Below are 22,963 nucleotides of genomic sequence, written 5' to 3' on the forward strand. Positions count from 1 at the left end.
TAATGTGAGATGTCTTGTTACCTGCACACACCTCACCCACCTGCTCAGAGACCATAAAGTATCTGCCGCACCGGAGAAACATCTAATTACAGGACTGAAGAATGACTGAGGAGCGAAGTAATGGACTGAATGGTGATGCTGTGAAACACCTCGTTACAAAGTGCTTCCTCGCCGCCATCCGTCACAATGCAGGAGGGAAATATCGCAGCAACAGGTCGCGGAAAGCGCAGCCAGCGGACCTCTCGTCTCCTCCAGCCTGTCTATAAGAAGGACCAAGTCGGAAGGGCAAAATGGAAGGATGGTGCAAAATACAAGGGGATCGCGGTGTCCAAAAAAACGTTTGCGGGGTCGATATTAAACACCGTTGTCGAGGTTACTATTTATCTTATGCCAGCCAAGTTGGCATGCACATCTGGCGCCGGGTACTTAGTGCAATTATTTATGATTTCCTCCAAGATTTAAAAGCTCTTCGCCCGGCCTTGTAATGCAGTAACTGATTGCACTGCTAATGTAATTAAGGAGAGATTATGATGTCCACGTGGCACACCAGATGGTGGCATTCACAGCGATGGGGGAAGGCACAACTGGCACACCACTGCACAAGGGCAGCGAGGCGCAGTCAGTCGGAGCAGTCCAGACTCCCCACCAGACGGAGTAGACGCGTACACGCACATGTTTGCGTGGTGTGTCGGAGGATCGTTTTGCGGAAGCCATATGATCTATGAAAAACACCCCCGCGCAAGCTACAGGACGGTCTCAAGATGTGCAACACCGGCTCTCCCGACCATGCTAGCTGCTGATTGCCGACAGATTTGTCACAAATGTTTAACTGTTCTTAAACTTGTTATCTGTGTCGCTCCAGTGAGGAGGCTTTACTTCCCTTCGCCAGAGCTACTCAGAAAAATCCATCATTTTACTTCTATCGAGCGACACATCTTGAATTATTAAATTGAGTTTTTTCACGTGAGAACCATCTGGCGGTGGCGGAGCGTCATCAAGTGCAGCCTTTCGACAGATCCAAGGTCCAGGTGCTGAACTGTAATGCTAGCTCACAGTTAGCTGAGTTAGGCCATCCTTTGTGTAGGTTCCACGTTGTCATCGGAAACCTGTAGGGAAAAGCAGTCACGTCTGTAGACGGCATGGCTAAATAGCATAGGGCCAATGCAGCCATTTATGGGGTTGGAAAGAAAAGGACATTCTCTTAAAATATGCTTATTTCCTAAAAACAAGGAGAGGTAAATATAGCGCAGGCCGACAAAATGCATGTTTGACTTCGGCACATCTGCAGGGAAAACAGTCGGCAAGTCAGCTCGGCGACGGCGTCTTACTCCAAGACATTTTTAACGAATTGCCGTTCGACCAAACTGCCCTTTAATTGGGAAGCAAAGAAAAGAAAAAAAGAGGGGATATTGTAGAGCTTTTGCTCCTACGGAGCACTGAGGGTCGACTTCTTAAAGCCTATTATTATGAGCTATTCAGGAGCCACGAGGTTTTTATGTGTGGAGAGAAAAGAAAAGGGAACGGGAGGGGGGATAAGGGTCACATAAGAAATGAGACCTGCTGGTTTCTACACAGCTCATAATGGGTTCACAGGAGTGACGCTAACGTCGGGGCACAGTAGATTTCCCAGGTTGAGATAGAGATATTATTACTCTCAGGGTGGCAGCGCAGAAATCTCCATCTTCAGTCCCCAGACTAGTGTCAGCAAATTACAAAACACACAGAATGACCTTTAGACACGGAGGGAAAAACGCATCTGTTTTTTTATCACTTGCTTCCAAAGACATTCACTGAGGTATAATTTTGGTCCTGGGGGCTCTTCCGTCATCCGCTGATTACCCCTTCACAACTGCAAAATAGTGAAAACGTCCCGGAATGTGGGTGATATTGTGCCCACGATGTGATGATCCGGCATTTATGGGGTCGCCTGGAACTGAGAGGTGCCGTAAAGCGTAAATGAAACCAAGCCTGAGCAAAGAAATCCCAGTTTTAATGAAGCTTTTCAAATGCCAGCTGCACAAGGATGCGTCCTACGTTGGCCTCTCCCCCACAGAATTCTGCCACAGCCATCATTCATCTTCCCCCTCGGTCCTCAGCATGCAGCACGCCGCGCATTGCAACACTGTAATAGCTGATGACTTTCACAGTTAGCATGTGTTGCTGATATCTCCAGACTGCTGATGAGTGTTTCATCACCTATTCCATAATTAGACCATTACTATAGCAGGTGTACCTCTTCTCAGTCAGAGCCTGCGATGTGATATTTTTTAGTCGTTTTTTCTCCCTCCTGCTGACACCTGAGATTTTATCCTTGTTGTCAACGCTTTGATGTGGAGGCACGCGAACGTGTGAGGTGGGTGGCGGCGGCGGCGGTGATAAGCCGTGTTGCAACTCTCTCGATGATTAGAACTTCAAATCCTCGTCCACCGTGCACACGTAAATAACTTGGAGACAGTTTATTTCTATAGTTATCATGCATTTACCAGCCACAGCCTCTAAATTTGCCAGTGTTTTGCTATGTAGATCCGAATGTGGTAGAAAATTGCTGCACACGGTCGTCGGTTCTGGTTCTGACTGCCGACACCAAATAAGGACAAAGAGATTATTGTAGTTGTTGTGGATTGGTGCATTTTTCTGAATTTCTCTGAGTACAAAGTTGGGAAAAACGATAAAAATGGTGTTTCCAGGCTCAATTGTAAGCAATAATCAGTGATAACGAGGCTGGAAGCTGTAATTACAGCCCAAAGCTGCATCCACTAAAGTGAACTAATCTTTAAATTTCAGATGTTTTTCAATAGTTTTTAGTTTAGTTATAGTTAAATAGTTTAGGTTTTTTTTAGCACACGGCTGCAACATCACAAACGTGTAAATGTCATCTCACTGTATTTAACAAATATATGTCAGTCGTTTCAGGTCAAAGTGTCGCTATTAAAATCCAAACGGAGGTTTCAGAATTCCAAGAAGAAAACTCAACATGAACTCCTGAAGTGTTGGAAGTTTTGTCACTTGAAAGGTTTTTTTTTTTTTTTTTTTAAATGTTCTCAATATATTCATAAAGGGTAAAATGGAAATGGAAATGTAATCACATGCAGGTCTATAAAGACGTGTCACAGTGTGCGGCTCCAATGAAGACGCCACGTTGGCATATGGCACCATGTCACAAAAAAAGCAACAAGTCTTTGATCCGAATAAATTAGGATAATGGTCTCAAAATGCACTCATTTTTGATTGGTTTGATGAGGGTTGAAATAATTAACTGGGGTGGTGGGGGGAGCATATGTTACCCCTCGCTGTTCTGCACCGTTTACAAAGAGGCTTTTAGGATTTGTGTGCTGGGAGACGTAGATTCTAATGTTACCACCGAGATCATCCGTTTCTCTTTATCTGACCTTCATCTGATTATACAGCAGTAATGACATGTGATGATTGGAGAGAGAGGCAACTGTCAGAGGGCGTGACCCTCAGATACATCCGTGTAATGATCGTCGCTCAGTGAAGCACAGCGGTAATTTAGTTACCGCGGCTAAATTGGATCTCAAAGGTTATTGCAAAGAAATACACCCACAAGTAGGTGGGGGCATTGTTGGTCGCGTTGGGAAACTTTTCCTGGTGTTGAATGCATCGTCAGGGCACAATAATAATCTTAATAATGAAAACAATAAAGATATATTATTAAATTACAGCAAACACAAGTTTCATTTAGAAATTCGATTCCCAAATAATGGCTGAGTTAATCATTCATTTTCAGTGAGGCGTCCGCCGCAACGTGCTTACTTCCTGTTAACGCGAAAGGTCAAAGTCCACAGCGGTGGAGGCGACTGGAGGAGCGGACCAGAGCAGCTGTTTCAACCAGGTAAACCAAAGCCAACGGTGACCACGGTGGAGCTACCGCCCACAGCATGATACATATTATGGTGGAGTGTGGTGAAGTGCTCTGGCTGCCATCACGTTTGCTCGCAGCTCTTTGGGAAACGTTTCAGCCGTGCCTGAACTGCCTGGACGGACGGAGGATCTTCTGAGGACGGAGCGTTCTGCAGGGTCTACTGAGATATACTGGAAACACTACTGTGCACTCTTAAATTAACGTTGGTTGATGAGGCGATTTATGAATAAAACTGGCTCTATTTGAAGTACTAAAGTACTACCACAGTACTCCAGGACTGCAGTAATGTAGTAGAGGAGCTATGGAAATATTCTAGAGCAGTGCAACTTTACTTTCTTGGGCTGTACTAGAACAAATCGAAATCCTTCATTCTATTAGCTAATTTGCCTCCAGTTTCATTTGAATAAGTACGGCTAGCTAACATTTGTTAAAGAGGGAGAGCTCTTTCTAGACTAAATCCTCTAATTTGATCAGCTTAATTGCAATAGATTTGGTAAACATCAAGATTGAACGCTGCAACTTTGTCCGTCAGTACAATAATGCTTTAAACTTAATCTAATAAATTTGCGAAAGGGAACCAGTGCAAAGCCACTTACCCTGTAAAAGGTTTGCATGGCCATTAGGGGAAAATTCCCTCAGACAGGAATTGATTGGGACTTCCTTGAAAATATGTGATCGCTCCTTCTCATTTGTGCATTGGTGCAGTCATTGAGTGGCCTCGGAACACTGTTTGCTCATTGGTGGGACTCGTCGTTCCATCAGCGGCTTCTTCAACATCCATTCCTCCTCAGCACGTCTGAACTCATCTGGGCCAACAGAACCTCTGTCCCCTGGTTGTAACAACTGCAGCTGTAACATCTCCAGCCTCAAATGTCCCCTTTTCTCATAACCCTGAGCTGTTCTCATATCCATGATCCATAATGAAGCAAATGCGGGTTTGTAATGAAAACTGCGGCTCCACTTTTTCTCTCTGCAGCTTCAGAATGTCAGAAGAGAGCAGCCGGCTGCCCGCTGAGCCCATTTCTGCAGTTGGAGTGCTTGCTTCCATCAGCCAGGGCCCCGACGGATACTACGTGGTGAGTAAGACCGCACAAACGCCCGACGAAGCCTCCCGTAATGAGGGAACGTTTGATGACACGCTTGTTTTTGGAATGAAGCATTGTTAAATGGTGTTATGGCAGATCATCTCTGCCAAAACGGTTCGTAAAATCCATTAAATCTCTTTGTGTTTGCGCTCAGATCATTTAATTAAATGTACAGTGATGAAAAATTTGACATACTAAACCAATAAAGAGTTAATCTCCGCACTGATGAGTCACATTTAGGTTTATTTTGGTCTGTTTACGCTGCTGTCAGGTTAATTGAGCCATTCTATTTACTACATTAACTCCTTGCTTTTATAATATCTGCTCAGCTATAATTTGGTGTAATATCTTCAACTTGGGTATTTTTGCCAATGGAACTCCATAACTACTCATGTAGCAGCGCCTTTAATGGTATTTTAAAAGGTGCAGAGATGGAAAAGGCACTTTTTCGCAGAATTGTACAAGATCATTAATTTACTGGTAAAAACCATGAAATATTCTTTGCTAATTAAGAGTCTGGTCCACAAACCTTGACATTGTGCTCCGTAATGAATGACAGAAGCGATTGAATAACCAGATTTTGAGCCAGGACTGAGGCAGCTTTTTGGTCGGAGGTGTTGGATAACTTATTCATAAAGTTTACTTTGATGATGAGGATGATTTCCTTCCTGACTTTGTTATTGGTTAGCACCACTTCTGCCTGAGGCCAGGTTTTAATGATGCCGGCTTTGGATCTTCCCCAACACTGGGATATTAGCTTCCACCATCCTTCTCTGCATTGTCTCTCATATATTCACTGGTGAACATAAAGGCTGGTTTGTATGACTGGTTCAGTCGTGAGCGCTCAGGAGAGGGTTAAACACAGACGTCGGCATGTGAGTTGAATTCAGAACAATAGCAGCTGCGGGGCAGAAATCTCTTCCTCTCTCCTCTCTTCCTCTTCAACTGTCATCCTTTTTCTACACCCCCAAACCCTCGCTGCTCCCTCAGATTCCGTGTCTTCCTGCTCCACCCTACAAACCCAGATGACGGTGAGTTGGCATCAGAATGGAGCCACTGGTGGGGAAGCAGCACACGTGCTGGTGATAAACCCTGTCAGACTTCTGCCTCTGATGCTGCACTGGGCCGCTGCATTTCTCTCTGTTCACCATGCAAAGCCCCTTTTCCTGGCTCCCAACTTAACGTGAAGCTTTCCCATTTTGAAGATTATGGTTTTAATGGAATATATCATAGCAGTATTATATTAATTTTCTCTTGTGGCCACTTCAGTAATAACAAATGTTAAAAAAATAAATCAAAATCTGACTTATTTTTGGAGCTTTTTGAGAAGATCAAGAGGTTTCTGCCTTCAATTGATGGTTTCAGACCCGCACAGCAAGAATACCAACATTAGCCATTAGCCTAGCATTTTCTCAAAAATGTCTTTACTGTCCACATATATGTGTGGGTCCAATTTTTGGCGTATATACTGCCCAGTAATGCAATGTCATTATTTTCCATCTCTAATTAAAAACATGTTTCTGGAAGATACTGAAGGAATAAACCCAACAGTGAAATTAAATCAAGTTATTCTGACTTTATTTGAAGGGCATTGTCACGGAAGGCATCTTTTGTCGGTGCGGTTGCTGTTTTCTTTACAGATTTGACGGATAGCCGTGTTCTGAGTCAGTGTTTTAATGCGGGGCTGCTGAGGGAAAATCTCAGGGTATTACAGCCTTATTGATCCCCCCCCCCCCCCTCCCCTTTCGTACATTTAGAATAGCTCTTTAAAAGCGCCTGCTAATGCTCCCGATAGTTGATACACAGCAGATCAAAGTGCTGATTAACTCTTTTGCTCTCGTGCCTCTGAACTTGAGCAGGTTGTGCGCAGACCTGGATCAAACACGGTTCCACTGGGATCAGGAGCTTTGCTGAAGCACCAGTAGCTCTCCGACATCAAAGACTTGGAGAACGTTCACACCCTCTGCAGGAGGGATCTGACTCAGTATCTCACGTGTTACGCTCAATGCGGAGTCGGCTCATCGACGGAAGAATAACCGACTGCACCCCAAATAATCAGGAGGATGAGTAGAGTTCTTTAAATCTCCTGACCAGAACCAGAAAAAATGAACAGAAAAGTCCCATTTTAAATCAGAATGAGCGCAATCAGGGCGAGAGACACCTGGACTTCTCAAAAGCTCCAGAATTCTTCTTCCTTTCCCCCCTTCCTGATTCCTCGTCCTTTAAAGGAAGGTTCACATCTTGGTTTGATCCCTGCCTTTAATTCAAGCACGTGAGACTCTGACCTGGGAGAACAGCAGCCTGCATGGACGTGCACTGACGCTGGAGAGCCCCAGCCTGGCCCTGGCATGAATGCGGAGCCATGTGGGAAGTTTCACCTTCTCAGCTGAACTCTGACAAGTTCGACACGTTGTCAGCAGTGTCCCTCCAGGATCTGTCTGCAAAAGTGCACGTAGGCTGAGTGTGTTGCGTGGAGATTGTCACCGCCGGGCTGCAGGAAGCTCTTCTGTTCCCACGTTTGTGGTGGGTTGTAAAACAGAGAGAAAACAGGTGGACTGTGGTCAAAAAGAGGATTCAATCCAGAAAGACTTTAAACAATTCAAGAATCTGCTGCTTCTACACTCAAAGAGCTTTTTTTTGCCACCCTAACAGTGTTGAACTGCAGCTTTTGTAATATTTCGCAGTCGTTTATTCTCTTTTTTTGGTCTTATTTGAAGGTTCTGTTTTTTCCTGCCGCGCCTCTCATATCTTGCTCCACCTGGTTTTGCTCCCCGGAGGTTTTTGATTGTATGTTTTTACATCTTTTTACTCACAGCTGTGCCTCTCCCTGCTTCACAGTGAGTTGTCTGTCTCCAGAGATGCTTCATAGGCTTCCATACACCCTTTCCCAAAAGACCTGTTTCACAGGTGGGCTTTTAGATCAGCGTAAGCTCCAGATTTTCAGAAGTGGCAGTCGAATCTGTCACGGAGCCGTATATCAAATGATGCGCCCGTAGATGAACATCAGAGCTGTGATGTCTCTTATCAGACATGTGGCATTCTGGGAGCCGCACAGCGGCAGATTTGAAAACGCCGAGACAGGATACGGCAACTTTCCCTCCGCCGTCTGTGCCGAGGCGGCAGAGTGTTGCACATACAGAGTGTGTTGCGTCCTCTCTGCCGGCAGCTGTGGCAGGATGATGCTCGAGGTGCCTCCTGTGAGGGCCGTGCCCTCGTTACTCCTCAGCTTGACTTTGGGTTTCACAAAGCAAGCCCTTTGTTTACTCTGACAGGATGCGCTGGCTACTGACCTGGAAAAAGTGCCCAAGACGGCCTGTCTTGTACAGAAGAGGGAGGCTGGTGATGTATAGGCTCGTTCTGGGACCTCTCATGGAACTGCTGCTGGAGACACCTCGCAATCCCTCTCTCCACACTTCCTTTTCCCCCCCTCCCTCATCCCACCATCCATCTCTCTGCCCCCGGCCCAGGCTGCGCTCTCATCCCGTACAGTCGGCGGTGCTTTTGTCACGGATGGCCCCCGTGCCGCCCCCCCCACCCCCCACCCAGTCGCCGAGGTCATTCATCATTATTGTCACGGGGGTAATGCGTGTGGGTGGGAGCAGAGATCTATGACTTCTTCATTTAAATGAACCTCATTAGATTGACTCTTCTTTGTAAAGGATCCTTTTAGAAAATAAGTCTGGCAGTTATTTAGGCGATTCTCACGTGATAGCCAATGGAACATGACGGTTCAGTCAAGCATATTTGCTGCGAGGATGGGGAAGTGTGCGCGAGGGAGGCTGCTGGTTATATGTCTTTGTCTGTCTGTCTGCATACTTACATTTACATAACAATGCGGCGTTGGACCTTGAGTTTGACTCGTCATGCCCTCCTGTCTTCACTCTGATGCAATCTATAATTTTACTGGCTGCTATCATCGTTTAAAATACACACAAATCTTTGTTTTTTTTTACCCAATATTTAAGAACATATAGGCCATATTGTACACTTGAAGATTTTTTTTAAATTAAACACTCAATTCAGCAAAACAATTCGAAATAAGCTAAGATCCAAATGATCAGTTTGCACTATAAATGATGGAAATGATCATCATTTCAGCCTGGCTCATTAAATAACACATATGCACTGTTCTCACACTATAATACAGCAGAACTTTCAGAGATAAGATTCCGCGTTTAACCCAAATATAATCCCTGCTTCTCCGTAAGAGCGTAGCGGAGCTTTTTTATTAACAGACCCTTGTCAGTGCATCTTTAATCAGCCCGGTCCCATGAGATGTTATATTTAGCCACCTTTTTTTGGAGGCACAGACTTTACCCACACAGAGCACTAATGAGATGGAGGCTGGTGTTGGCAAGCGTTAATTAAGGCTAGTGTGCAGGGGAAGAGGCGAAAGAACACACTCATGGCATACATACATTAACTTATCCAGGCTTCTGTGTATTTTTTTTTCTTTCTGTCTCCTATTTTTGTTTTTTTTGTTCATGTAGGTTGCAAAAACAACAGATGGCAACGACGCTGACCTGTGGAAGGACGGCATATTCAAATCCAAGGTCACACGCTACCTCTGCTTCAAGAGAGAAAATGTAAGCGGGAATGTAAACTCCCGGCACGTCCCTGTTCTCCTCCGCTTCTTCTCTGCTATTTGCAGCTCGCTTTTCTACTGCTGGCAAATGGTTGCGCTTCTCACTTTGATCAGTCAACCTCCCATTAAAGAAGCAGAAATCGGCGCTGAGGGTTGAACTCTTTGCGCACTTATTCCGGATGAATAACAGGGTTTATTTTTTTCATGCTGTACATCCTCGAGAGGACGTATTTTATGTTTATTCATGAAATAACAGCGAGCTTTGCCTTGACTATTCTAATTTATTCAATCAACAGAGGCCACGTGGTTTCTGAAAGTCACGCGGCCGTTATTTTTGAACAGGAAAACACAACTTTCCATGTGGAGAATTCCTTCCAAAGAAGGAGCTGTTTTTTCCCATAATGCCGTAAGAGTCTTGCTTCCCTTCTGTGACGAACCCGATGACATGAACAACCTCCAACAACTGTTTTTGGGGGGTTTTTCTGAATTTTTTTTCACCCCAGATTGAAGCTGCAATCATTATTTAAAGAACGCATCCTAAAAACCCATCAGCAGCTTCCGCCGGACCGAATTCAGTCGGCTCCTCGGCGAAATAGCACGCAAATCGCCTCCGTCCAGCTCCTGTATGTTCCCTCAAAATGCACGTCCGCGTTGTTCTAAAGAGTTCTGACACAAATAAAACATGACAGAGCCATCAACAAAGGCTATTTTGTCTGCCAGTCACTGGCGCCTGTACTGTAATTGTCTATGACAAAAACAGATTCTGTAAAATTAGCCCTTGAATTACGTGCAAGGAAGTAAATAGTTTGTGATTTATCATAGTCCAGGTTGGAAGAAGGGTTTGTCAGGGCCTGATTGAAGAAATCTCTCCAGTAAAAGGGGGGGAAAGGCAGTAAAAAGGGATTCCATGTATATTAATAACATTCATCCATATTCCCCTTTAAGTCAGAATAAAAACCATGAATAAAAAATGCCGGTAACAGTAATGACTGTCGGGCAACGGTCGCAGCATCAAGTCACGGCTGGCTCGCCCCTCTCTCCACCGCCACTGTGTGTTATTGCAATTTATTACAGGGCAAAATAAAAGTGTAATGGAAGGCAGGGAAGAGCGCGGCGTGTCTCTAACCAGAGCGGCGTCCACAGATTAGATCGGCCGGTCTGTCTCCCATCACGCCACAGCTCAAGACAACGATAATAACTTTAGACGCGTCTCTCTCATTGCTGCAAAAAAGAAAAAAAAAAACACAACAAGAAGCTATTAGGGCGTAATTACTTCAGCTACTTTGTCAACCGTTCTTTTGGGAGACTTCATGAGCTTTTAGTAAATCATTGACCGCTATTATCTCTACATTATTTCCCTTTCTGGCTCTGTCCTTTTGCAAAAGATACATTTGCATTTGTGCTTTTGTCCTTTAGGGCCCCGATGTTGTTGTGGACATGAGGATGATTGACGCTAAGGACGCATTACCACAAGGATTCACACCTGTGGAAAAGACCGAGGACACCGGTCAGGAAACTGGCTCTCCTCCTTTTTCTTTGGGTTTTTTTTGGTTGGTGTTTGTGGGTTTTTTTTTGTTTTTTTTTTAAATTCCGCGTCCGGCTCAGGCCGAGGTCCTCCGAGGCAGCTTTGCTGGAGATAAAGAATGTTTTATGGGTGCAGGTTAACTTAATTTATGGCAGGCAGTGAGAATAAAATAAGCATTTTGCCCCGGAGGTGGAGGGAAGAGAATCATGAGTCATTGTTTATCTCAACTGGAGCTGTGCTTTTCTTTATGAGGGGCTTATTTATTTATGTATTTATTTGGGGAGAGGACGAGTGGATGGGGGTTATCTAATATTAATGAAATGCATTCCCCAATGCTTTAGTGCTTTTTGAGTGCGACGTATCCCCCCACACTCTCCGCTCCTCGAAAATGTAATAATATTTTGGTGTGGAGAGAGAGGACAGCTTGTTTATTATTTTTATTATCATTGCATTTACACTGCACTTTCTGCAGGGGAAATAAATGAGCGAAGCTCGGATGCAATATAGGAAAACATGGGAATGCCTCCTTTTGCCGGCATGAGGAAAGGAGATTATGTTTTGTTTGGCTACGCTGTAATTTAATGCTTTATTGCTTCATGTGAATCCATGTTTAATGTATACAAGTGACATTATGCATGAGGACGTGCATGTAGAATATCCAGCTGAAATCCCAGTCGTGCACTAAAGCTGATGGAGGATTCACTTGTTCTGTCATGTCGCAGCCTAAAATGATAAAAATGATAATAACGTGTGGATTTTGTTGCTCCTCTCTGTCCACTCGTTTCCTGTAATCCGGGAAGCGATATGAGCTCATCTCTTATTTTGAGGCTGATCAGGACCAAACAGCATTTAGTTTTAACAGTATTTAAACAGTAGCGCTGCGCCGTCTCTCCTCAGAGACTGACTCACCTGTACCTGACTCCTCAGGTGAAACCGCCATGAGGAAGAGGAAACTCTGCGTGAAAACCAGCCCTCGTGCAGCCTGCGAAGACTGCCGTTTATGACATCCAGATCACGGCAAAGTCCAAGTACCAGCTTATAGACTACAAATGCTTATGGTAAAGAATAAAGTGCCATTTTAATACAGTCTGACTACCATTAAATATTATGAACTGAGCTTTTTAAAGCCCGACACTTTCGTGCCTGCTCTTTATATCTGTACAGTGAGATGAATAACATGGTGATCTGGTACCGAACGGGGGATGTTCCTCAGCCATCGTCCCAAGAAACCTCCATTAAAGTTCAGTGTGACGGACAGGCCCCCCCCGTAAGGTAACGTGGGATGAGGTTTGCGGGGCAGTGAAAAAGTGATAAATCCCCGGGAAAGAATATTCCAAATTCACATATTTGCTGTTGTGTTGAAACGAATGAAGGATTAACAGTGACTAAGCCAAGGGCAGGTTCAAGTTGTTCTGATTCACCGATGTCACAGATGAAAATATGTCCTTTTCAAGCTCTGTTCATAAAGAATTCATGGATTATAACATGGAAAAGACATGTTTAAACATAGAAAATGAGGTAAATCATTCACAAAATACAACCCCCAGTCTAAGGGACTGCTCAAGCCAAGGCACCAGGATTGTTGTTGTTAGCCTGGTGTGCTACAGGCTAACTGTGCAGATTAAATCCCTGTTGTGACGTCCTACTACTTCCATGATAATCAAGGTCCTGTTTAACCAGGATGAATGGAAAATCCCATCTGGATTCATTATCAAAGCCCTCAGTCAGGTGTGTTTCCTTTGCTAGTATTTCTACAGGCGGATCTTTGGTTCTTTATTGTACGTTGGCTTGCATTTCCTTCTTTTATTCTTCCCGATCACCACTCATCATTTATTCATTTATTTATTTTACAGCTGACTGCAACCGTTAGCTATGTTAGCGAGCTCGAACACACTGTTGTTGACGCGTACTGTTGGACCTTGTTGCATTCTGCATGCTGGCACATCTGATTTTAAAGGAAAATGGCAGGAAGAGCATGTATGACATGAGCGCACGAGGGCTCTTTATTGGGAGGTGAAAACAACAGGAGCCATGGGGTCAGGAATGGGCTGCTGGATCTATTCTGGTTGCCATGCTAGCTTCACTCACATTTTCCACTATTATGCTCAGTTAATGCACTAGTTATTACTACAGGTACAATCAATGATTGATGTCACCAGCTAAAAATTCCCTGAACTCCTCTCTGCTTTCATCCAAATCTCCTGCTCGGAGCTGTTGTTCCGTTCTCGTGCCGGCTGTACCGCGGCGAGACACGAGCAATTGATCACTCCCACTCAATCTGCCATAAAGGTTGTGGCTGGACAACCAGGTAGCGAGGGTGAACCGGGGGAGGCGGGCTAACTAGACAGGATCCCTGAACAAGAACGGGAGTTCAACGAGGGCTAAGCTCGTGCTGCTGGCAGCGTCTCCTGGGAGGGAGGCGCAGGTTGCCGCTCTGACTGGTGCCGGTGGTGGTGCTGGTGGTGACAGGACTGTTGCGGCGTGCAGACAAAGAGGAGGAGATGCAGCCCAGAGAGCGAGCGACAGCTGCAGAGGAAGGGGGGGTTAGAAGGGAGAGTTCCAAGATCTCCGCCATGCTGGAGTGGTTGTGTGTTGTCCTCACGTGCTTCCCCTGCCTCGGGCCTTACAGTCGATGGAGAAAGCCTTTGTACCGTGTCCAGATCAAACAGCTCAATTATTTATCACAATGAAGTATGGGGGGATTTCCAAAGCAAATTGTAAATAAACAAGCGGGGCTGTTTCTGTGTGGCGCTGATGTGGAGAGGGAGACTTGGCACAGGGCCGCCGATGGCTTTGCCAGCTTGAATCGCCATGTTCTGCCATCCTCTGCTGGGCTGAGTAATAGCCACTTAAAAGCCACAGCTGGCCAAAGCTAAAGATGCCAGCAGGCGGATTCAAAACTGAGCTTTTTCCTCACACGGCCGCTCGGGTCGGGAATACTAAAACGGGCGGCCACGGCCAGAGTTCCAACCGGAGTTTTGTGAATCGTCCATATTTCGGTGAATGGTCAGGAAGCTTTGATGTTGCGGAGGGATGCCGGCCGCCCCGGCTCGAGCCTCCTCCTTCCCACCTCCCGCCCGCTCCTTCTCCCGTCTTTTGAAGCCCCACTTTCAAGTCGGTGAGGCTCAGAGGTTGGAATAAATTGCACCTCGGAGCGACTCCCACTCCCCTCCTGATGCCTGCTGAGATCACAGCCTGCTGTTTTTGTATTAACATTAAAATTCATTCCACAGTCAGAGTCTTCTTTTCAGAGTATTTCCATCCATAACGCGCTGACACGTAAGGACGCCACTCTGGGCAATTTAGACAGCAGCAGCTCTTTGAGTATTTCTCTGGCATCCCTTCAGTGTAGCTACATGCACTTTAGACAAGCATACATCCAGCTATAAATATTTCTTTAAAGTCACACATTAGACAGTTTGATGCATTGATTTATAAACAGCTCTTCAGCCCTCGCTGATTACTTAAGTAAGCACGGTGTAACTGTGTCATATCGCCCCCGTACACTTTATTCATCCTGAGCAGGAGACAATGTTCTCCTCTGTGCCTCCTTTGCTCTATCTATAACAGCCTCATGGCCTTTGGAGAATAGCGCCTCTTAAATTTAAGTGCTCTGTACGTTCACTGGAAGGGATGCTTTAAATACACTCGCTAATGTGTAAATTTTTAATGGCCTGTATCATTTTTAAAGCTGCGGTCCTGCCTCGCGTATGTTCGAGCTGCCTCGGGCGTCCAGGGCTTGTTAGAGTTGTGCAAACACAAACTGCCAAGGATTTTTGATTTTTTCCCGCCTGTTTGGAGACATTATTGGAGACATGTTCCCTTTAAAGGTGTGTTGACTGGGCTCAGGCGGCAACAGGCGAGATTGGGGTGCGATTGCCGTCCTACGCTGCTGTAGATGGTTGTTTAAGCTAAAGAAGTGTCGCATGTGTCCACGGTTACTTCAGCAATGTCAGCCTGCCGTTATCAAAGATAAGCAAAGTGCAATTTGGGGTTTTTTCTCTTCTCAACCGCTGACAGTTTCTTCATCACTGGTGTTCTTTCGTGGTTGGGGGCTCTTCTGAACTGAAACGCTGGAGCTCTTTACCAACCAACTTTCCCCAGCTTTTGAAATTCCTCTTCTTCAGTCTCTCCCTCTGTATCTGTGCGTTTAAGCTTTTTTGAGCTTGTCACGGATGTTGTTTCTTCATCACGGCTGTGGTCGAAGCGGCTCCGCTTGTTTTCCCACCATATCAGCTCCTCTCTGACTTTTGAATGTCTGTGCAGGCTTTTCCTCCCTCCTCCTGGCCTGAGCTGTCATTTGTTCTCCTGATAAAACTGTCATTGCAGAGGCTCATATCTGACCTCTGCCGTGACTGCTAGCACAAATTAGCCTTGTGTAAATATTCCATTTTTTGACGTTTCCCTTTGAATAATGGGCCTTTGTACACACGGGCACTTCAAATCAAATCAAATCACACGGTGATAAAAAAAAAAATGTCACAGCCAGGTATTTGTTTTTCCTCTCATTACATCCTGTAGTTTGCTCTTCCTTTGAAGCGCAGAGAGTCATCAGTGTCTGAACTGGCGAGCATATCAATACGTTTCGGATTGCTCTGTCTTCACCCCCGTGACGCTCCAGGCGGCTGTCATCCCTCGCTGGTTAACCAGTTCTTCCCATCGCACCTGACTGCTGAGGAAAACAGTCACCGGGACTGTCGACGTCTCACCTGACACGTCCCCCATCTGAAGAACAATCAACCTGCAAGCTCAATCCCACTCATTACTTTATCGTGTACACAAAGGTTGCCAAAGGAAGTGGGAGATCAAGCAACGGGTGCCAGGAATGATCAAACCCCCGGGTAAGATCTGATGTCACTCAGGCCGCTCAATGATTCGCCCGCCACGTTGGGAAAGAGTGATCCTCTTTTCGGTAGCTGACACCTAGCTTAACGGCAGATAGTGACGTGCGAAGAAGCTCCCACAAAGCAGCGCTGTTGTCACCCGGAGGAAGGTGTGCAGAGGTTGTCACGGGACAGGCTGGATCCGTGTCAAAGCAAGAGGAGCGTGCTGTGCCGCTCCGGCTCCCCCTGACATCACAGTACGGCTGCTCCCGCTGCTCCGTTCTCATTCAGATTCACGGAGGCATTAAACCCAAAACAAAAAACGCCCGCGTTGGAATTCTACGTGTTCCTCATGAAAACCATCGACGACGTGGGATCGTCACACATCTCTACCAGAACACACAAGAACTGGATTCCCATTCCCAATTGAAAATTTGCACATTTAATCTATTTTGAAGCTTTCCCCTGTCTTCTGTCCGTTATTTTCTTAAAACTGTGCGTATGGTTGGAGGTTAAACTCCGGCTTGATCTTCTCTTTCGACGCTGTTTTGTATCCTGCTGTCCGTTATGGAAGAGTACGATCTGCCATCTCCCCCCAAAAAGCCTGGAGTTTTCCCACTTTCTCATGGAAACGGGCTATTTTTCCCCAAACCTTGGAATAGGTCAGATACAGATTAGCATTAATCCTCACAGCAGGTCCCCAGACTAACGATGCTAAGTAGTCGTTTACTGTCTGATGCTGGATTCTCAGTCTCTAATTGGACCCGCTGCAGAAACGAGGCAGAAATCTGCCGCGGCGAAGTTTGTGTTCTGAGTTCAATCGTAAAACTACACGCGAAAAAGATGTCCGACACTTGAAGGAAAACTTAGTGAACTTGTTCTTTGGGAATCCTCAACGTCGTGCTTTGTTTTTCGTCACTAATAGAATTGAGCAGATTTCGGGGGAACACAACACTCTTGATGTATGTTGTAATTGCCTGTGTCGTTCAGGCCATGTTCCCAGTTTTGCTGTAATTTGATGAGGAACTGCAGCATAATTGAATATTCAAATTAGGAATACGTGTCAATATGGCTCCCCTTGGCTGAAATGAGGATTAATTGTTGTCAAAACTCCAGTGGCCGACGTAATACGAGCCCCGACACTGCGTTGATTAGCAAACACACTTGCCATGTTTTTGTTTCAAGAATTAGCTTTCTAATTGATTTGCCATATGTTAGCCTCTCCGGTGCACCTCAAATTGTATTTAGAAATCAGCGATTTGGAATGAGGCAGTTTTGATTTTCAGGCAGATGGGAACAGCAGAGGTCCGCCTTTGGGAAAAATAGTTCTTTGAGACAAGGAAACTACAGTCGCTCCAAATTAATAACGCGGCTAACGGAACAAAGTCCGACCTTTTTGGAAGATAGTCGCTGCCGACCAACCTTTTGTCCCTTTTGGGACAGTATAGAATCTAAAACTCATTATTGGTTTCCTTGAAACTGAACTGTAAAGACTTGATGTTCAGCGGAATTGAAGGAATAAAAGCAACATTAACCTTTTACCACTATTAGTTCCTTCCAGACTCCGTGGAATTCTTGTGTAACGATGTCTCTGTCAGCTGAACGGTGGATCGCTGCCGTAAACAGGCGCTGATCAAAATGTTGGGAAGAATATAGATCATGTGACCACAGCTGCTTCCTCCAGTCAGAACTTCCTGTGATGGCTTTTGTCTTCCTCAGTGGCTTTTCTAAGCTGTGCTCGAGGTTGAAGTTTGAAAGTTGTCTACGCTCCTCACTCGTGGCGTCAACCCTTGAGAGGTAAAAGAACTCCTCGCTGCGTATGGCAACCCTTCCTGCAAGATTGATGCCAACCTTTTAAAAATTCACCGTTGGCCTGGATTTAACACGGCCAAATGCGGATGTAAATGAGAGGAAGAAAAATCGGCCCTTTCGTCGCAAATAAATCTGAGTTGTAGCCCCCAGCTCATAAATACCGCAGCCTATCAGAAGCCTTGTTTTATTGCTGATGATGGAAATTATTGCATTTAATTTCACTCCCAACTTCCCGCCCGATTCCTCTGAAATCCGTCTTGCTTTAGAATTCCGCCTGCATTCGCGGGCTTTAACAGCAGCCTCATGCATTGTGTGTACACTAATCAAAGTGATTCCTCTTTAATGATAGCGCCGACTACTTTGCATTATCATTATAAGATCATTTATTTTATAATGCCATCTCAGAGCTCATTTTACCTCCCGAGCATGTCATGTTATGCAGCTCTGCTGAATTCCTGGCCGCTGCTTGGCTGTGGATTTATCGATCCATAGGGGTGAGTCACAGGGTGTGATTCATGATAGCTTGATTGATGAGGATTTCAATCTTATATGGTTTGTTAACTTCAACTGCCCACAAACTGCATTTGCTGCTGTTTTCTTTAATACAAGGCCATGAAATTGGAGAGGAAAAAAGCAGACTTCCCTTGAATAATGGAAATCTCTCAGTTCCTCTAGAATTAACAAGATCCAGCTCCAAAGCCCGGTTAAAGGTCTGCCGAGGCCCCTGGGCAGCTGAGGCACGGTTTAACGTTTACCACATTTTTCATCTTCACATTCAGCCTGTAGTTTCATGGTTCAGGGTTTCACAGACAGATAAAAAGGCTTCATGTAAAGAAAGGTGGAGTGTTGGAGAGTTTCCACGCTTCCAGACGGAATCAGCTCTTCTGATCTACCCTCCCAGCATTAAGCTTGTCTTTACTCTTTTCTTTTTTTATTTTAAACACACAAAGCATGCAGTTATATTGAGAGTGTGATCCAAACCAGATGTGATGATAAGAGATTTACACTTACATGTGGCAATTATCAAGACGTCTTTTCAGGATTTTTTTTTTTTTTTTTACATCTAAAAAAATCTGCAAAATCTGCGTGTGTATGCGTGTGTGTGTGTGTGTGTGTGTGTGTGTGTGTGTGTGTGTGTGTGTGTGTGTGTGTGTGTGTGTGTGCGTGTGAAAACAGTGCTAACGTGTTTTTTTGTTTTTTGACAGGAGGAGGAACTCCAGCAGGCCGGACTTACAGCACCAAGGAAGTGGAAACTACACAATGACGGGTAGATCTTTGATTTCTTATTCATGCCAATCAGGTGTAATTAACATGGGCTATTCCAAATCTGTACGTTATCGAGCAAATTTGATATTTGCAGTTGGTAAAAACTGTTGCGGAGTGGAAGGATGAAATAAAATACCCTTCAAAATGTGCCGCTTTAGTCGACTTATTTTGGATTAGCTAGCTTAGCTTCTGTTATTACTCAATGTAATAACGTGTTATTAGTGTTCTGCAATGCTCCTTTGTCAACATCTGCCTTGTAGAAACCAAACTAATCTCCTTGTTCAAGGGAAATGCAGAAAATTCAGGCATCTTTCAGGGAAAAGGATTCAGCCGCTGAGCTTTACGTGGAAACGGGACCTTTAGACGTAGTGCCCGTGCTCCGGAACTCAAACAGAGTCCAGTTGTAGCATCAACAGAGCCTCAAGGTTAGCGGCGTCACGTGATCCACCCGAGGAGCTGAGCGAGGCATGCAGCTTCATATCCAGCTGGAGAGAGACACCATGTGGTGAGGATTCCCGCTGCCGTGCAAGCAGATGCAGGCACACCCTGGACAAAGCCATCATCCGCTCTGAATGTTACCGCAGCAGATGGTGAAGAACAAACTGAACCAGCTCAAAGAAGGAGCACTTTAAAAAAAAAAATCTGGGCGTCAAAAGGCAGGAAAACACGTGAGGATATGACAGCTTTAGGGAAAAGCAGCCAGGACGACTGTGCAGAGTGCGGCCCTGATGGAGCAGATATTAGCACACAGCTGAGGGCTTCATGGCACTGGGCATATGACTCCTCCACTGGGACTGAGTCTGAGTGACAGTGAAGAACATGCACATACTGTACAGCACGCTGCCAGCACTCATCCTTTACCTGCAGGAAACGCTCCTCCTCAGCTGCACGCCCTCGCCGTCCCTCCAAAACCCGCAGATTATTACAGAAAAGCGGATAAAAAGCCGGGAGGGTCGATTTCTCCATCCCAGGCAACCTCCCGTCAACAGTAATGTGACCAAGTGTGAGGTCATAGCCAGCAGCCTATTTGTGTTAATTGTTAGGAGTGGTAACTCGTGTGTGCGTGTGTGTGTGTGGGTGTGTGTGTAGACTGACAGCTGGCCAGGGTTCGAGTTGCTCTAAAACCGTGTGCGCCCTGTCAGGGTTGTACTGGCGCCTTCTTTAGGATTGATGAATTGCCTGTTTTCTTGATTAAACCCTCCGTCACAAAACAAAAAGCCCAACACACACACACACACACACACACACACACACACAGAAAGCACCAAAAGAGGAATGAGTGGAGAGGTAACGTGTCTATCTGCAGTCCCGTCATGTACTGATGTGATGTGCAGGCACTTTGACATTTATTACCAGAATATTAAAAACTAATCCACGTCTATTTTGCAGCTGACACATCAGGCTCATTGGAAGAGTTATCAAGTTTCCATCTCAGTTCCTTTCTTTCTTTTTTCTTTTTTTTACCTTTTCTGCTTTGATCCACGCCAGATTCCTTCCCCAATTAGGGCCGTTGTTTGCGTGTTGTGTCAGAGAAGCAGGGAATTTTTTAGCTAGCTAGCTAATTCAATTTACATTGATGAAATGGTTCCGCGAGTTCTAAGCTTCATGAAAGGCGAATGCAAAAGTGCCGGAGAGACCTGTAAAGCTGCATCACCTTCAGTCCTGATGTGACAGAGAAACCTATAGTGTTCATAAAAAGGTAAAAAAACAAACAATGCATTTGCATATCTACAGCATGAATCAAAAGCTAAAATCTGACATTGGCCCTGATCTAACATAATATGGAGAGCAATTATTTCCCTACCCATTAAAGCGCCTTCAATTAACGGACGGCAGACAGTTCATCCTTCAGAGATGAGGGGCAGAAAAAGAAGGCTCGAAAATGAACTTGGGTTTGCAAAATATCTTGGCAGGATGACAGTGATTTTTGATTTTCAGGAAACAATATAAGAATTCTCATTAAACTAGGTGCATCTGCTTTTAATTTGCTCCAAATAATTGGAAAATGCAGCAGAGCCTTCCAATTAAAGCTCCACTTTATGCTGTTTAATAATACCCTCATAATATTAGAGCTTATGAAATGACAGGTGAGTTGGTGTATGAATAAAACATAGAGCCTTGTAATAAGAGACAGGGCAAAAAAAGAGAGGGAGAGAGAGAAAAACGACAGTTGTTGGGGGCTTTTAAAGGCTTGACATCATTTGCATATATTAATCTCCTCTTTTCAGCCTTATCAAGTATTCCAGTGTATTTGAAGTTAAAATAGTGGTGACAGGCAGGGGTATGCTTCGTTTTTCCAAGGATTTATTACTTGTATAATTCTGGATCTTTAATAAGCCAATATGACTGATCCGCCGAGTTCTGTGGAATTTGGTTAATTGTTCCAGATGGTGCTCGCTGATTATGCAAAATTACATTCTTTCCCCTCTTTTGTCTCCCCCCCCCGCCCCAACTTACACCACTTCTTGATTGACTAACACGGGGGGAAAAAAAGATTATTTTTGGTGCGGCGCTTTCATTAAAAGGGTTCTCATCAGGTTTCAAACAAAAGTTCTGTCTTATCTCTGGGTGTAGTTGGGGGGGCGAGGCTGCTGGGAGGGAGGAGATCTGCCCACTTTTATCTCCCACTGTGATGGATCTCGACTGCCGCCGCACCAGTGGGGTTATATTTTAGAATAGCACAATTCTTTAGGCTGAGGGATTAAAAAACACAACCTCTGAATAGTGACACAAAGTTATTATTAGTGTCTCTTCCTCTCTTTTCTCTTCCTCTCCCAGAGATTGATGGAATTAGCAGCAGGGCTGGTCCTCCAGCAGCAGCACGGCTCCCTTTCTGTCCACGAATCGCCAATATTCTGTTTTGCATCAGCTAAACGGAGCTGAATGAATCATTTATGGAGGCGTTGTGGGGAAGCGTGGAGCAGATTTACTGCCGAGCTTTTGCTTCGGATGGAGCGGGATTTCTATGAAAAAGATCCCGATGTGTGAAGCCGTGCCAGGGCTCGCGTCGAGACATGAAAGGAACGCTAAAAACCCACATTTTGCCTCTTAATTCCCCTGGTCAGCACAGAGGCAGCGAGAGGGGTTCAGCTGGTCATATTTACACATGCAGTGCGTCGAAATCCTTAATAATTTAAAGGCTCCTAAATTACAGAATTTAAAATGGATTTAATTTAGTTTGTATTTAAGTGGAGCAGTTTGAGCATTTTTAAACAGTTTTTCGGTTGAAGATGCGAAAGGGGCTTTTAAAACGATGTACAAACGCCAGCAGATGCAAGTGGTCGGAGCAAACACGAGCGCGTCGCACACGTGCGACTGCTGGAGCGGATGTGGGCTCACAGCAACACAGAAAAAAAGTTGGAAAACCAGTTCGGCGGCAAAAAAAACTTCCCATCTGAGAGGAAGGGAATAGCAGTGTGTGGGTCAGCACTGAGACATTTGTTGCATTAATTGTTCATATAAATAATTAAACAGCGGTGATTAAAAGACGCGAGGCATTTTAACAATAAACTTCCTAATCCTCGTAGGAAATGTAGATTTAATGAGTGGAGAGGGCGATGCCTAAGAGAACAGCAGGCGTGGATGAACCAGATATAGCAAAAATGCTAATTTCCATCTGTGGTCCTACACCTACCAGACTGTCGTGACACGTGGCGTAAAAGACATTTTATTTCCACTAAGTTAAACCCTGTAAGTCAAATGTTGAAGGGCTTTTTGGGCAGAACTGTCTGTCATATAGACTTACGGTAAATAACAATAAAATGGGATCACACGCATATATAATACACACCCGCGTTAGCTGAGCTTTAGCTTCTGGCAGAATCTTTGATCCCACAGTCGCTCTTTCCGTAACATTTTAAAACTGTGACTAAATCCAGCAGCACGGCGTCAATTAGCATCCGCTGTGAGTTCTCTGAAAGCAGAGCAGATTTGAGAAGCCCGCCCTGCCGACCTTTGGCGTGCTGATGAATTACACCTCTTATT

At 45.0% G+C, this 22,963-nt stretch overlaps 1 long non-coding RNA gene across 2 annotated transcripts in view; it reads left to right on the forward strand.

The window, feature by feature from the left end:
- Positions 1-2,338: 2,338 nt before the first annotated feature.
- Positions 2,339-22,963, forward strand: part of LOC105417991 (uncharacterized) — a 31,230-nt gene continuing 10,605 nt past the window's right edge. The window contains exons 1-9 of one of the 2 annotated variants that reach the window (XR_003886748.1): positions 2,339-2,353; positions 2,905-3,013; positions 3,749-3,853; positions 4,860-4,959; positions 9,459-9,554; positions 10,970-11,060; positions 12,006-12,136; positions 12,243-12,350; positions 18,919-18,980. This is a non-coding gene — a long non-coding RNA (uncharacterized lncRNA). Of the gene's footprint in view, positions 2,437-2,904; positions 3,014-3,748; positions 3,854-4,859; positions 4,960-9,458; positions 9,555-10,969; positions 11,061-12,005; positions 12,137-12,242; positions 12,351-18,918; positions 18,981-22,963 lie in introns of both variants that reach the window. The other variant, XR_003886747.1, reaches the window with a different exon arrangement.

Source organism: Takifugu rubripes, chromosome 21 (genome assembly GCF_901000725.2).
Source record: "Takifugu rubripes chromosome 21, fTakRub1.2, whole genome shotgun sequence".
NCBI classification, from domain to species: domain Eukaryota; kingdom Metazoa; phylum Chordata; class Actinopteri; order Tetraodontiformes; family Tetraodontidae; genus Takifugu; species Takifugu rubripes.